Raw genomic sequence first — 14883 nt, forward strand, 5'->3', positions numbered from 1 at the left:
GCTAATACTCCTACCAACATTGAATTATACTGTTTTTCCTGTTGAATTCTTGAGTATTTAAATTACTCCTTTATAAAAGATTCAATATTTATTTCATTTAATTATGAATCTTGAGCTGGACATCTTGGTATAGATGCACCAAAAATAGTTCAACTGCATGTAAGTTGAAACTTTACTACTCATAAAAGTCATTACAATGGGTCGGTTAAAGAAACAAACTCTATGTGCCACTTACATAATAAGGTATTACGCTCAGCTAGCGTTTTTCACCTCAATTATTTAACGTAATAAAATTCAGCTTAAATAAATTAAAAGTAAAGTCACATTATCATGATGTGTGGGTCTTATAGTCTCATTCGAGTAGTATGTGTGTTGAATGTGTTAAATATCACTTCAAAAATACTTTATTACAAATGTATCATTTACCATTCGTATTAAAAAAAAAACTTGAGTCACTTTTTAAACCAGTTGTCATTGTTTCCATAGTAAAATCAAATTTAATTATTCTTAGCCAATACAATATTTCGACTTGTTATTCCATGTAGGTAAATTATCATGTGCATTTAGAAAAAAAAAACATTAAAATTCATCAATCAGCAGTTTTCTTATCGACACCTTCGCGGCGATGCGACTAGACGAGTGCAATAAGGCAAGTCGGTCACACCGGCACGCGGCGTCAAATAGAACTTAATTAGTCTGCTTTACTTTATTTTCCACTAATGTCGCGATTTTTGGAAGCAACCAGATAATAACCTTCGGTTTGTTATGTACTGTTCGTTTTCAACGGTGGAAACATATCGCTATCCTGCTGCTTGCTGTTATTTAAAGCGGGTACTACACATAATAAGTAAAAAATTATTTGTCGACAATTAGAAGTTTCATTCCGGCACATTTTTGTCGTTATCGGGAATGCTTGACCTCGACTTCGACATAACACAATCCGCTGTTTTACAGTGTGGATTTTATTTTTTAACTTCCGATTTAGAAGTCATGTAAAAATTAATTTAATAGCATGCTGCAGTATGTAAAATTCATTTTTATTTCCCTCAAAATATTTGATTTTTCAGCTTAACTTTTATACAAACTTCTACTAAATAGAAATGCTAAAAGCACACATTTTGCTTTGAATATTGTAATCCACAAAATTGGGATACAGGGAATGTTACATTTTTTAATTCGACTTGGTCGGCTGTGTCTCTATTTTGGTGTGAAGTTTTAATAGTTGATTTAAACATCGCAACTTTTCTTCGATAATCAATATTATCGATTTCATTTATGTTACTTGTCTGTAAATAAGGATGTAACATTTTCGATTGAATAGGAAAATCGAACTGAAACTTAGCATTTTTTGATCCGCGTTTTTCTGAAATGCAAAACATTGAATCCTTTGTCGTATTTGTATTGATTGATTCATTAACGTCGAATTTACCTATAACAGAATGCTTTAAAATAGGAACTGTTCTAAATCCCCTATTGACAATTTTAATGTATAAATTGTGCCCATTTTGCAAACATGGTGTGCCTACACACAGATTTCTTGGACATAAATTACTGTCTCTTTTAATAAAAATGCATTTCGTTAAATCAGGCACATTATTCGCGGTTTTCAATTTTAACGTTATTCGCGTATTTGGTTTTACAATATACTTTCGAGCAACTTTTAATTTTATTACAGGTTTTTTTTCGACGTCAGAAATTTCCACACCCATTAGATACTCTTTCTGAACGGTTTTAGATGTAACATCTAAATCAGGTCGATTGAGATTAACTGTTACTAATGCTTCAACCTCCAACTTTATGTTGTTAATTTTTAGAGTTACTTTTGAAGTACCTATTGGGTTAACAGTATAACCTCCTACTGAAGTTAATTGGATTTTCTCTGATGATAAAGACATGTTAGTTATAAGATTTAAATCAATTAAATTTGGTTCACATCCTGTGTCTAAAATTACATCAAACAAATTGTCTTCGTTATTTATTGAAGCTTTGATTGACAATAAATTGCTATCTTTACTGTTTGTCGAGTTTATAGCAACTTCATCGACACTTAACATTGAGTTTTCACATTTACTAGGATTCTGATGTGTAGAAAAATTCTTATATATATATATATAAACAATCTTTATTTCCAAGAAAAAACGGCTATCGACCATTACGGTCTTTCTGCCTATGTATACATGTTTTTTAATATGTACAGGTAATCTTATTTCTAATTAATATATACAAATTATACATTGAGAAAACAAAAAGTTCTAATTAAAATGTTCTAACAGGGTGAGAGCGGGGAAAAGATAACGGGATTGTCTAGTCTGTCTGGTTATGCATAGTGGATTTACAATTGTCAAGTTGTTTGGGTTATTTTTCCACTTGGTTTGTAGTTGTATGAGTCTGTCAGTTATTTTAGTCATGTTCGTACGTTCGTAGAGAAGTTGGTTGGATGGGTTGTGTAGTGGGTTTGCAGGATGTCGTATTTTTGTTATTAGTCTTAGAGCAATCTGTTCAGTAATTTGTGTATATTTTTTAGTCTTGTCCGTAGCGTTTGCTCTAAGTAAGTGTCCGTAGTCCAGGACCGGTCTACAGATGGATTTGTATATTTGAGTTGCCGTTTTTGTACTAATGCCTTTGTTTTTGTATGTTAGTGACCTAAAGTGTTTTGTTCTTTTAATGATTTCAGTCCGGACATTTTTAAGGTGTTTTGTGAATTTTAGTTTTTGGTCCAGTGTTATCCCTAAGTATTTAACGTCTTGTTTGGGATCAGTTGTGTGTCCGTCTGCGGTTATGTTTGGTGAGTCGTTTTTTATTTGATGGTTCAGTAATAAAAGCTGGTTTTTAGTTGCGTTAGGCGTTAGTCTCCATCTGTAGAACCATGTCATGGTGTCGTCAGTAAGTGATTGTAGTTTTGAAACTGCTTTTGTTGTAGTTTTGTCGTGAACAATAAGTGCAGTGTCGTCTATGTACTATGTACTACGTATTGTAATATGTATGCTGTTTCGTCAATATGATTTTTGTCTTGTTTGTTATGGTTGTACAGTGTGATTCATTTAGAATGGAAACACCCCTATAAAATTGTAGGTTATTAACCGATTTCAATGATTTTTTTTTTGAAATAATTAAGAATGAAATGTCTATTACGGGAGAAAATTTTAAATATTTATTTCAGTTTTCAGGTCATATTACGATAGTTTTTCTTGATAGAAAATGGAGAATTTTTATTAGCGATTTTTTTATTGGAAAAATTACTACGCCACTGGATCTATAATGCTTTCAAATAGCTCTGACCAAAATTTTTTTTTTTTTTTTTTTTTTTTTTTTAATTTTTTTTTTTATTTTTTTTTTTTTTTTTTTTAGAAATTAATCATAATCATACATTACATAATCAAGTAATAATTAATAATAAACGAGTAAATAGTAACACCATTTCTATGGCAACAGTTGATGCAGGGTGTTCTTTTGTGACCGTTAGCTTAGAGGATTTTTGAATTTTAATTTGTCATAACTTTGTTATTAATGAATGGATTTTCATGAAATTTTGGTCACAGCTATTTGAAAGCACTATAGATCCAGTGGCGTAGTAATTTTTCCAATAAAAAAATCGCTAATAAAAATTCTCCATTTTCTATCAAGAAAAAGTATCGTAATATGACCTGAAAACTGAAATAAATATTTAAAATTTTCTCCCGTAATAGACATTTCATTCCTAATTATTTCAAAAAAAAAATCATTGAAATCGGTTAATAACCCAAAATTTTATAGGGGTGTTTCCATTCTAAATGGGTCACACTGTATATGTCATGGCAGTACAGATTATATAGTAAAGGTGAAAGAGGTGAGCCTTGCGGTAGTCCCTGCTCAGGGCTGAAGGAAAAGGAGAGTTTGTTGTCTATTCGAACGTGCAGTTGTCTGTTTTCCAGTAAGTTTCTGATAGTGTAAAGTAAGTATTTTGGTGTGTTAAGTCTATGTAGTTTGTAGAGTAGTCCCTTATGCCAAACACTGTCGAAAGCTTTGTTTATGTCCATGAATAGACATGCTGTTTTATTGTTATTGAGGTGTGTTGTTTGTATGTTGTTGGTTTCAAAAATTCTTATTTTGTCCAAAATTGTAAAACTTAAAATTTGGCGTAGAAAGTAAAACAGGGTGATCATTAACTTTATATCAAGAAAGTTAAGAACAAAAGAAGTATTTTTATAAGTGAATTGTTCAAAGTGACCCCCGTTTGAAGCCAAACAGTTTTGACGTTCAAAAGATCTCGGGTCGTGCTGCAGTCAAAATATGTCACTTTACCTGTTACCTGCCCTGCCAGTATAAAAACAACAAGGAACAACAATGCATACAGGGAGTATGGAACGATAAAATCTTTTCGAAAAAAAATGATTTTTTTTCCAGTTTTTAATAACTTTCGACCAAATTGGTAGACTTACTTAAGCTTCAGGGTACTAAAGACACACCCGTCAAGTTATAGACTTGCAGTTCCAAAATAAAATGGTCTAACATGGGCTTAAAAATTTAACACGTAAAATCCTATGTTGCGCGTTAAACAAAACGCACTGTATAACAACAGGCAATAGTTACTTAACTTTTTACCTTTTAATACTAAATACATTTAGTTTAAGAAGTGCGGCTTAGCATTTCGCTTATGTCAGAAGCTTCAATTCTTTTCTATATTTATAAATTCTTAATAGTTATTAAGGACCTAAAAAAATTATATTTTTAAGTCTAACCTGATTTTTTGTTAAATTAACTTCCAGGTTCTGATGTTGGTGGATTATTAGATTTTGGTGTAAAAGTAGGACTCCCTTGAGAGTTACATTTTCTTTTGGCTGTAATTTTAGTTTCATTCTGTTAAAATAAAATTCTGTTTAACATGAAATACTAAACTTATACAGGGTGTCCCACGACGAAAGACATCGATTGATATTGGAAAAAGTATAAATAGGAGGGATTTCAAAAATTTGGCAGGATACTGATGTGGGCATGCCCGATCTAACTAAAATATTTTCAAGATGGTTGCACTTCCGTTTATACCGGAAGTCGATCACAACTTTCTTATTTAAAATAGAACACCCTATATATTATTACATATTTGGATTCCTCACAAAATTCTGACCAACTTTTGTGTACAATGCCGTATGTCTATCTGTAGCCGTTTTCGAAATATTTGATGTTTTTCCAAAAAAGTGACAGTTGCAACGCTCAACATATTTTTGTACTTTGTCAAAACCGTATTTCATTTTGCAATTAAACTTTGGGTTATTGTAAATAAAGGATCGTTTTATTAAACTGAGGGTGCGTAATGACTCATTTGTATACAGGGTCGTTAAAAAAAAATTATAAACCTGCCACTAAAAAAAATAAAAAATTTCAAGTTTTTTAAATAGAAACCCACATTTTTTATGACGGAATCATTTTGAGCATTAAAAATTACTATACGTTTCAATTTACTTGCCTATACCTAAATCCAACCCATTTAGTTTTATTTGAGAATAAAGATTTTTTATTATTAAAACTCTAGATTTCTTCAAAATTTCTCTCTCAAATTACGTGTGGATTTATGTCACACCAGTAGTGTGAATTATGTCTATTGAACATTTGGCCTCGTCGCTCTAAATAATATTATTCAAAAATAATTCTTCTCCATAGTGACTAGTCAGCAAAAACTCACTAAAAAACACTCTCTTCGGAAAGTCAACCCCTTTTAAGTGTTGCACTAATTTAAATGAAAAAGGGTGAAATTTATTGTTGCGAAGCGAACTTTTGATTATTAGTTAGGATTTCTTTAGTTATTCGTTGTTACCACTGTATGTTACGTTGCTTTGTTTACGTTCTATTCATCACATTCTTTTGTCTGTGTTCTAGAAAATTCTGGCTCCGTTGCTTATATAGAGAGAGATTTATGTTATAGCTTAATGAGTGTGAGAGAGAAAGTCAATTTCATGAATATTTGGGAACTTTCTAGAAACCATGGAAGCCTATATAAGCAGCTGAACCAGGCTTGGTTAGTTAGTTGCTGAGTTGATGGTTGTAGTGAAGTCGAAGTTGTCAGATAACTAGGTTAGAAGTCAGTGTCAGTTTATTGTTTGTAAACAATATACAGTGTTGTACAAGAAGTGTGTTATTAAGGAGTACGACGGTACAGTTGGTGTCAGAAGTGGGATGGGAGAATCGAAGAAGAGATCGAGAGGAAGACAGAATAAGCCGACAAAAGCAGAAGGTGTGTTGAATGCCTGTGAGTACACGACAACAAAGCGCCAAAATGGATGAAGGAATGAAACAACTTATGGAGATGATTCAAGCTATGAAAGCAAGCCAAATAAGTCAAGAGCAGTTCGAGGAGTTAAAAGCAAGTCAGGACCAAAAGTTCGAAGAAATGAAAGCAAGCCAAGACCAAATTAAAGATCAGTTTAATATAAAAGGAGAAATGGACAACAGGATGGAAATTTTGGAAGAAAAGGTAAATGAGAGGATAAGCGGTATGGAGGAGACCGTTCAGACCTTGCGAGAGGAATTTGACAAACTACAGGAAAAGTCTTCAAAGCCCACCGTAGTCGCGAGTTCTAGTGTCTGCTGAAATATTAAGCCACCAGTTTTCGACGGTAAGACCTCATGGCAGGTTTACAAAAAACTGTTTGAGGCTGCTGCAGAGGCCAACAATTGGACATCAAGTGACAAAGCCACTGCCTTGATTTTGTCACTCTGAGAAGAAGCACTGGAGGTTTTGCAGACTTTGGACGAGAGCCAGTACAAAAACTACGACGACTTAATCCAACATTTGGAGATGAGATTTGGAAATAAGCACCTAGAAGAAGTATACGAAGCTCAGTTGTCTAGTAGGACCCAAAGAAGCACGGAAACACTTCAACAGTATGAAGCCGACATTGCTCGATTAGTTTGTCTGGCCTATCCAACGGCCTCTCACGACATTAGAGAGCGAATGGCAGTACGGGCTTTTGTACGAGGTCTTAAAGATTGTGACACAGAGCAAGCAATACGATTAGCGAGATGCCAAACATTGCATGATGCTCTTACCTACGCTTTGGAGTTTGAGGCGGTCAAGCAAGTATCACGAGGACATACTCGAGTGCGTCAAGTCAGAAGCCTTACACCGGAACCGAGAAACCGATATTCCAATTCAGATCACACAATCACTCAGTCAGACTTGAATCGTCAGCTGGAGACATTTCGAAAAGAACTAATGGGAGCGTTAAATAGAAGAACCGAAACGCTCAAACCACCACGTTTACTCGGTCATTGGAATGATGGAACTGTGGAGAAAAGGGGCACATTCAATCGCAGTGCCGCAAACCTAGAAGAATGCAGAACCAGGAAAACGAAGAGTAGCCAGTTTTCCGGGGCAAAAGCTGGCTACGCAACACTGTCAAGCCCCACCAACCATAATTAAAGTAGCCCGTCTTCAGCACAAAAACACCAGCTTAATAGTGACCGGTAAGATTTGCGGCCGGGATTGTCAAATGGTTGTTGATACCGGTTCTTGCCATACTATCGTAAGGCCGGACATGGTGAAACACTGCAGGATTAGCGCCACTGGTACAAAGTTTATATTGGAAACTGCCGCTGGTGAGTCAATGCCTGTTCTGGGAATCCATGAAGCTGAAGTGAAGCTTGGGCGACATGTCTTCAACCATACCGTTTTTGTGGCCAACATAACTGATGACGTCTTAATGGGCTTAGATCTTATGGAGCAACACAAGTTCCAGCTGGATTTGGAGAATAGACTGATCAAGACTGGACAAGACGAGATTGTTATGATGACACCCGAACAAGATATGCGTGTGAGGAAAGTCACGTTGCAGGAAGATGTCAACTTACCTGCAAGATCAGAGACCATCGTTAAAGTTAATTTGGACAGAAAAACGGAATTGAGCAAACTTCAGCTGATAGAACCGAGTTATGAAGAGGAAGATGATGCTGTGAAGAAGGGAGTTCTTGTAGCCCGCACCCTAGTCCAGCAGAAAAACGGCCAAGCATACGTAAAAGTCGCCAATTTGAAAGAATGTGGTCAAAGATTAAAAAAAGGCGATATAATAGCCAAATCCGAACCAGTACTTATGGTGACTAAGGAGTCGCACGAAACAAAACCAAACCCCGACAGTGACCTTCCTGAGTGTTTGGTGCACTTAATGAAAAAGACGAGCTCAATTTTGACTGATCAAGAAAAACAGACTTTTGGCCGTTTGCTTCACGACTACAAGGACGTGTTCGCCTTAAATGAAACGGATTTGGGAAGAACTCATTTAGTGAGGCATAAAATTGAAACAGGGGATTATTTGCCCATTAAGCAAAGACCCAGACGACTCCCATTGGCTAAGCAGGCAGAAGTGGAAAATCTTATACAGGACATGGCGGATCGCAGCGTCATTGAGCCATCCACCAGCCCTTGGAGTTCTCCTGTGGTACTTGTTACTAAGAAAGATGGGTCGTTAAGATTCTGCGTGGACTATAGAAAACTAAATGAAGTTACTAAGAAAGACAGTTATCCCTTGCCCAGAATAGATGACACCATAGACACTCTGGCTAACGCAAAGTGGTTTTCCACCTTGGATCTAAAAAGTGGATACTGGCAAGTGGAGATGGATCAACGGGACAAAGAGAAAACTGCCTTCTCAACTGGAAATGGCTTGTGGCATTTTAACGTCATGCCTTTTGGACTTTGCAATGCTCCGGCAACCTTCGAAAGATTAATGGAAACTGTTCTACGAGGATTGACTTGGAAAACCTGTCTTGTTTATTTAGACGACATCATTATTATGGGCAAAACATTTGAAGAACACCTGCAAAACGTTGAAGAAATCTTCAAGAAGTTCAGAGGGGCAAACCTGAAATTAAATCCGAAGAAGTGCAGCTTTTTCCAAGAAGAAGTCGAATACTTGGGACACGTTATATCGTCAAAAGGAGTAAAAACCGACCCGAAGAAAACTGAAGCTGTAAAAAATTGGCCTGTTCCGAAAGACAAGCACGAATTAAGAAGTTTTCTGGGATTGTGTTTCTATTACAGAAGGTTTGTTCGTGGATTTGCTGATATAGCCAGACCCCTACACAAATTGACGGAGAATAACCAGCCCTTCGAATGGACTACAACATGTCAGGAAGCCAAGGAAGAACTGAAAGTAACCCTTTGTTCTCCACCAGTTTTGGCTTTTCCACGACCTGGGGAAGAGTTTATTGTGGACGCAGATGCTAGTAATATTGGTTTAGGCGGAGTTTTATCTCAAATCCAAGATAGTGAAGAACGAGTGACCGCCTATTTCAGCAAATCACTATCAAAGCCAGAGAGAAATTATTGCGTAACCAAGAAGGAGCTGTTAGCCGTAGTGAAAACAGTCGAGCAGTTTCACAAATACCTGTACGGACAACGATTCAGACTAAGGACGGACCATGCCTCTCTGAAATGGCTATTTCAATTCAAAAATCCAGAAGGACAAATAGCTCGATGGTTGCAAAGACTTCAAGAATATGACTTCCAGATTGAACACAGAAAGGGACGTTTGCACGGAAACGCGGACGCAGTGTCACGAAGACCTTGTGTGGAAGGTTGCAATCACTGTAAACGCCTGGAGATAGCTGAATTTGGAAAGCCTTGTCGAAGGATCGCTCTGAAAAATGACATCGCATGGGATCGGGAAAACTTGGCTGCCGATCAACGAGAAGACCCCGATTTAGGACAGATAATTAACTGGAAAGAGCGTGGAGAAAGACCAAATTGGGAGGAGATTTCCGCTAAGTCTCCAACATTAAAGGGATATTGGGCATTATGAGAGTCCCTTATTATTGATGGAGATTTACTAAAAAGAAAATGGGAAAGTCCGGATGGGAAAGAAGAATGGCTACAGGTAGTTCTGTCAAGAAACCGAGTTAGTGACGTACTGAAAGAAGCCCATAGTGGAATTGGTGGAGGGCACTTTGGCATCAACAAAACGTTAAATAAAGTTAGGGAAAGGTTCTATTTTCTACAAAGCCGCTCAGATGTAGAAGATTGGTGTCGGCGTTGCGCAGACTGTTTCAGTAGCAAGGGTCCCAAAACTCGGAGCCGATGATGTATGAAGCAATATAATGTCGGAGCTCCGTTTGAGAGGATTGCCGTTGATGTAGCAAGGACAGTCGTCGATAACAATCAGACAGATTGGGATCAGCACATTCCGTTGTTCCTGATGGCTTATCGATCGGCAGTACATGATTCCACTGGCAAAACACCACAGTGTTGTCTTTGGAAGGGAGCTTCGTTTGCCAATGGATCTTCTTTTTGGACGACCGGAAGAACCCCCATCCTCTTGTGATAGCTATTCAGAAAAATTGGCGCAACGCTTGCACGTGATCCATGAGGAAGTCCGGCAGAAGTTGAAATTTGCAAGCGACCGACTAAAGACAAGATATGACATAAGGGCCAACAGCAGCGGATTCCAAGCCGGTGATCAGGTCTGGTTATACAATCCTGCTCGAAAGAAAGGAAAGTCACCGAAGCTACAGAGGTCATGGGAGGGACCCTACGACGTTATAAAGCGTCTGAACGACGTCGTCTACAGAATACAGCGAGGACATCGGGCGAAAATGAAAATAGTTCACCTGGATCGACTTGCACCTTACCGACCACCCAAAGCTGGTGAAGTTGATGATCGGGACGATCAACTCTAGGAGGGGGGCAGTGTTGCGAAGCGAACTTTTGATTATTAGTTAGGATTACTTTAGTTATTTGTTGTTACCCCTGTATGTTACGTAGCTTTGATTACGTTCTACATTCTTTTGTCTGTGTTCTAGAAAATCCTGGCTCCGTTGCTTATATAGAGAGAGATTTATGTTATAGCTTAATGAGTGTGAGAGAGAAAGTCAATTTCATGAATATTTGGGAACTTTCTAGAAACCATGGAAGCCTATATAAGCAGCTGAACCAGGCCTGGTTAGTTAGTTGTTGAGTTGATGGTTGTAGTAAAGTCGAAGTTGTCAGATAACGAGGTTAAAAGTCAGTTTCAGTTTATTGTTTGTAAACAATATACAGTGTTGTACAAGAAGTGTGTTATTAAGGAGTACGACGGTACAATAATAAGATAATATTATAGAAAATATCAGTAAATAATGTGCGTCCTCTTTTTGTATATTATCTTAGTATTATTTGTCAGACCTGACAATTTTGAAATAAGTGTGTTGTAAAGGTATCTATTTCTTTTCTCTTTATGTGTGGTTTTACATAATATAATAAAATAGAGTGTATAACAATAAGAATATACCGGTAAATAATCTTTGAATGAGTCAGCTGTATGGCGACTTTCCAATTTGCGGTTTCAAGAACTACAGTTCTGAGTGCTCTTTTATGAACAAAATGTCTGTTACTGTTATGTAGCCCTGCGTAGAAACCTAGGTCCAGTGTTCTGTTATAGTAATATGATTAACAGAATTAAATATTTTCGTCATACGAGCAGTCAATTCGTCATATAAGGATATGACTGACTGATTTTATATTTTGAGGTTTGTGATCCTCGATTGTCCACACAACAGTCACAAAAACATTTAGCCAATAAGATATATAGCCATTAAGCTGTTTGATTTTTCAATATGTTTGTTCATTTCAAGATAGCCAAATAATACAGAGCCAAAAAGATGTTTAATAAATCGGTTAGGTTGTAGCGCTTTTCTTACGGATTTCCTCGGTTACGTTGCCTCGGGCGCCACCTTCGTTATTTATAGTGGCTGAAGGTCCACTTTACGGTGCCGGGGTAGGCTTTAGACAGCTGGAGACAGTTCCATGGGGTTCGGGAAATAAATTAAATTAAAACAACTGTTTTCACTAAATGTACTGTATTGCTGCTCTCTGAACTTACAGCATATACTTACGGTAACGGTTACCTAATGTATCGAAAGCTACACTGTTCGGTGGTTCGGGGAAAGCGTGTAACGGTAAAGAAAACTAGCTACGGACCCTTTACTACTTGTTTAGCCTGACTACTGAAAGTTATGACTGTCTAAGACACGGTGTAAGTACGGCGGCACGGTACGGTTTTGTAGAACTGGCTGCTCGGCGCCGGCGTTTGCTCCAAAATCCCAAAGAGCCCCAATTACGTGACCAGCGGTGTTCGCACTCGACCTAATATCTCTATGTCCCTCCGATTCCCCGGGGTTCGAGAAACAGAGCCTCTGTTGCACACTGTTTCCCCAGAATCATGCAACAGAGGTTTCAAGTCTCGTAACGTTGCCAGTCACCCAGCCGCTAATCCCTCTAGTAAGTAAACGAGCTACAGGATTTACATTTCCCGCTTGCTACACCGTTTCCCCGGTGTCAAACAAACAGGAACAGAACCAGAAAGATTACCTAACTGTTTTCAAAAGAAAGTTACTGTAGCCGGCGCCGTCTTACCAGAAATACCCCCAAACGGAAAACCACGGAAAGATATTGAAAATGCCCCAATTTACGGGTTTTAAAATAACTACAGTTAACGGTACGGTTTTAAAACAGCAAACAGAACAAATACCGGCCGGACGATATATGCCTATTTTTTACCTACAGATACGCGGAGATAAGAGATATCCACGGCACGGAACGGCTAGGCTAGTTGGTTTCAATCTTTTAGCGATCGAAGAAACCCCGTTTTCCGGTGCGCGACCGTCTTTTATATAGAAAACCAACGGTGGGGGCTGTTAGTGGCGGTACGGTAGAACGCAACCGAACGTAGTCGGATGACGTCTTTGGTTGGATTGCACCAATTTAGATTTGGAAGTAAACAAACTAATAATATAGAATACATTATTTTGCAAGAAAAACATTAGAAATTGAGATGTTGAGAACAGGATAGTATTTATTTGATTACCATATGTGATCAGTCACTGGATTAGCATAGGTTCATCTAGCATTTTTTTTTATTTTAGTTAAAAAATAACCATTGCGATGTAACCACATTATTGATACTTTATGTGATCGGCCAGTGGATTAGCATAAGTTCACATGAGCATTTTTTTGGTTATTACATTTAAAAAATAACACCTATCTTAAATACGATATGAAATTACTTTGGTGCGGGCAGTCATAAACTAGTCAAGTTAAATAATAACAGTTTTAACAAGGATTTTATAAAAATAGTATTAGAGCTCACATAAGCATTATCATCTATTTTCAATTACTCAGAACAGATCAAACATATTATTTTTCACAATTTGTGCAACTATATTTAGTTGATCTATTCTTTTTTTGGTCACAGTAACTACAACGGCCTCTTTTTAGAACAGTGTCTGTAGTTGTTGCTGGTTGTGTGGGCCTTTCATAGTCAATAATTTCCTTTATTCGTAATGAAGTACTTGCGGCAAACAACTAAGCTCAGACCTTTGATGTAGATGATTATTGACTAGCTGCAATGCTAGGTTTCGAAGAAATTCCCTTCTTCTGATGGAGTGTGGACTGTTACATTTGTTATACCTTACCGCATAAGGCCCATCCGGCTGCTTCCCGACATAAACTTCCAAATTAGAGGTAAAATAACATTTAGAGTCTACTAAAGCAAATATCTTTATTCTATATTTGTTTGGTTTGTTGGGAATATATTGCCTAAACGAGCATCGTCCTCTAAAAACCTCTAATTTTACATCCACCGTAACGTAGTGAAAGGGTGAGTACGCATTTTTGCAGTTTGTGACAAATGCATCAAATACGTCTCTAATAGGTTGCCTATTTCTTTCTTTCATTACTGGTTTCAGCATTATCAAACCTCAGATGTTGAAGAATGATCTAGAATCTGTTTACTGACATTACCAGGCGAAAAAGTTCTACGGCCGTTCCTTGCATACTCTCTCGCTTACATGCAAGCGACTTGATTTTAGAACTCCAGCCATGTATGTACAGCAAACCAAATAATGCTTTAACCTCAGATTTACTTGTAAGAGCAGCATCTATTTCTCGAGAATAATTTGTAGCTGTTTTTCTAATGTCTTCGTTTTTGGTTGTTCGTTTTATGACGACAGGGTGGTCCAGTTTTAAATGTCAATAATTCACCATTCGATAGCCCATCAAAAAAAATAAGTTGACATGCATTATGTAATTTTTGTAAAAAATGCTTCCTAAAAAAGATACAGTCTCCCAAATTTCAGTTTAAAAAAGTTTTTTGGTCATAATTGTCAGACCGTTGGAGCGATTTTGATCAAATTTGGAACAAGCACTATTGAAATTAATACTCATTATGTGATGGTAATGACGTTTATCAAAATTGTTCAGTTGCGTAGATACAGGGAAATGATTTTCATTTTCCCGTCTTATTTTCTACTGTCACTGGACATTTTTCAAAAATTACACTAATTTTTTAATTTATGGTTCAAGTTCAAAAATGAAGTATTTCTTGTAACATTGTAATTTGAAACTTCGTCTACGAGATAATTCAGTTATTACGTTTAAAAACCCAAAAAAAAACTGATATCTGGCCGGGCAAAAATTGTATAGTTTGTTTTATAATCAATGAACTGTCAGTGGTTCGTTCTTCAAAAAATAAGCAGACATGCATGTTTTCCTTTTTTAAAAGAACTCGGTCCCAGGAAGATACAGCCTTCCAAAATTCAGCTTCAAAAATCGTTTTTTTTTTTGTAACCGTAGAAGCAATTTAGATCAACTTTGGTTCAAGTATTTATAAAGCTAATACTCATTATTGAACGAAAGTAACTTTGGTCTAAGCTGTCCATGTAGATACAAAATAATTGGTTCACTTATTTTGAGCTACATTAATTTTTATACCTCTGGACTTCAAAGGGATCATAATTGATTATAATGAAGGGTTTTTTGTAGGTGGCTTTAACACCCGGTAATAAGCATCAGTTTCAAGTCCCTGTACCAAATTTGATCGGTTTTTACTTTCAACGGTCTGAGACTATAACAAAAGACAACGATTTTTCAGAAATTTAGAG

This window comes from Ips typographus, linkage group LG12, assembly GCF_016097725.1.
Source record: "Ips typographus isolate SLU linkage group LG12, UJ_Ityp_2.0, whole genome shotgun sequence".
Taxonomy (NCBI): Eukaryota; Metazoa; Arthropoda; class Insecta; order Coleoptera; family Curculionidae; genus Ips; species Ips typographus.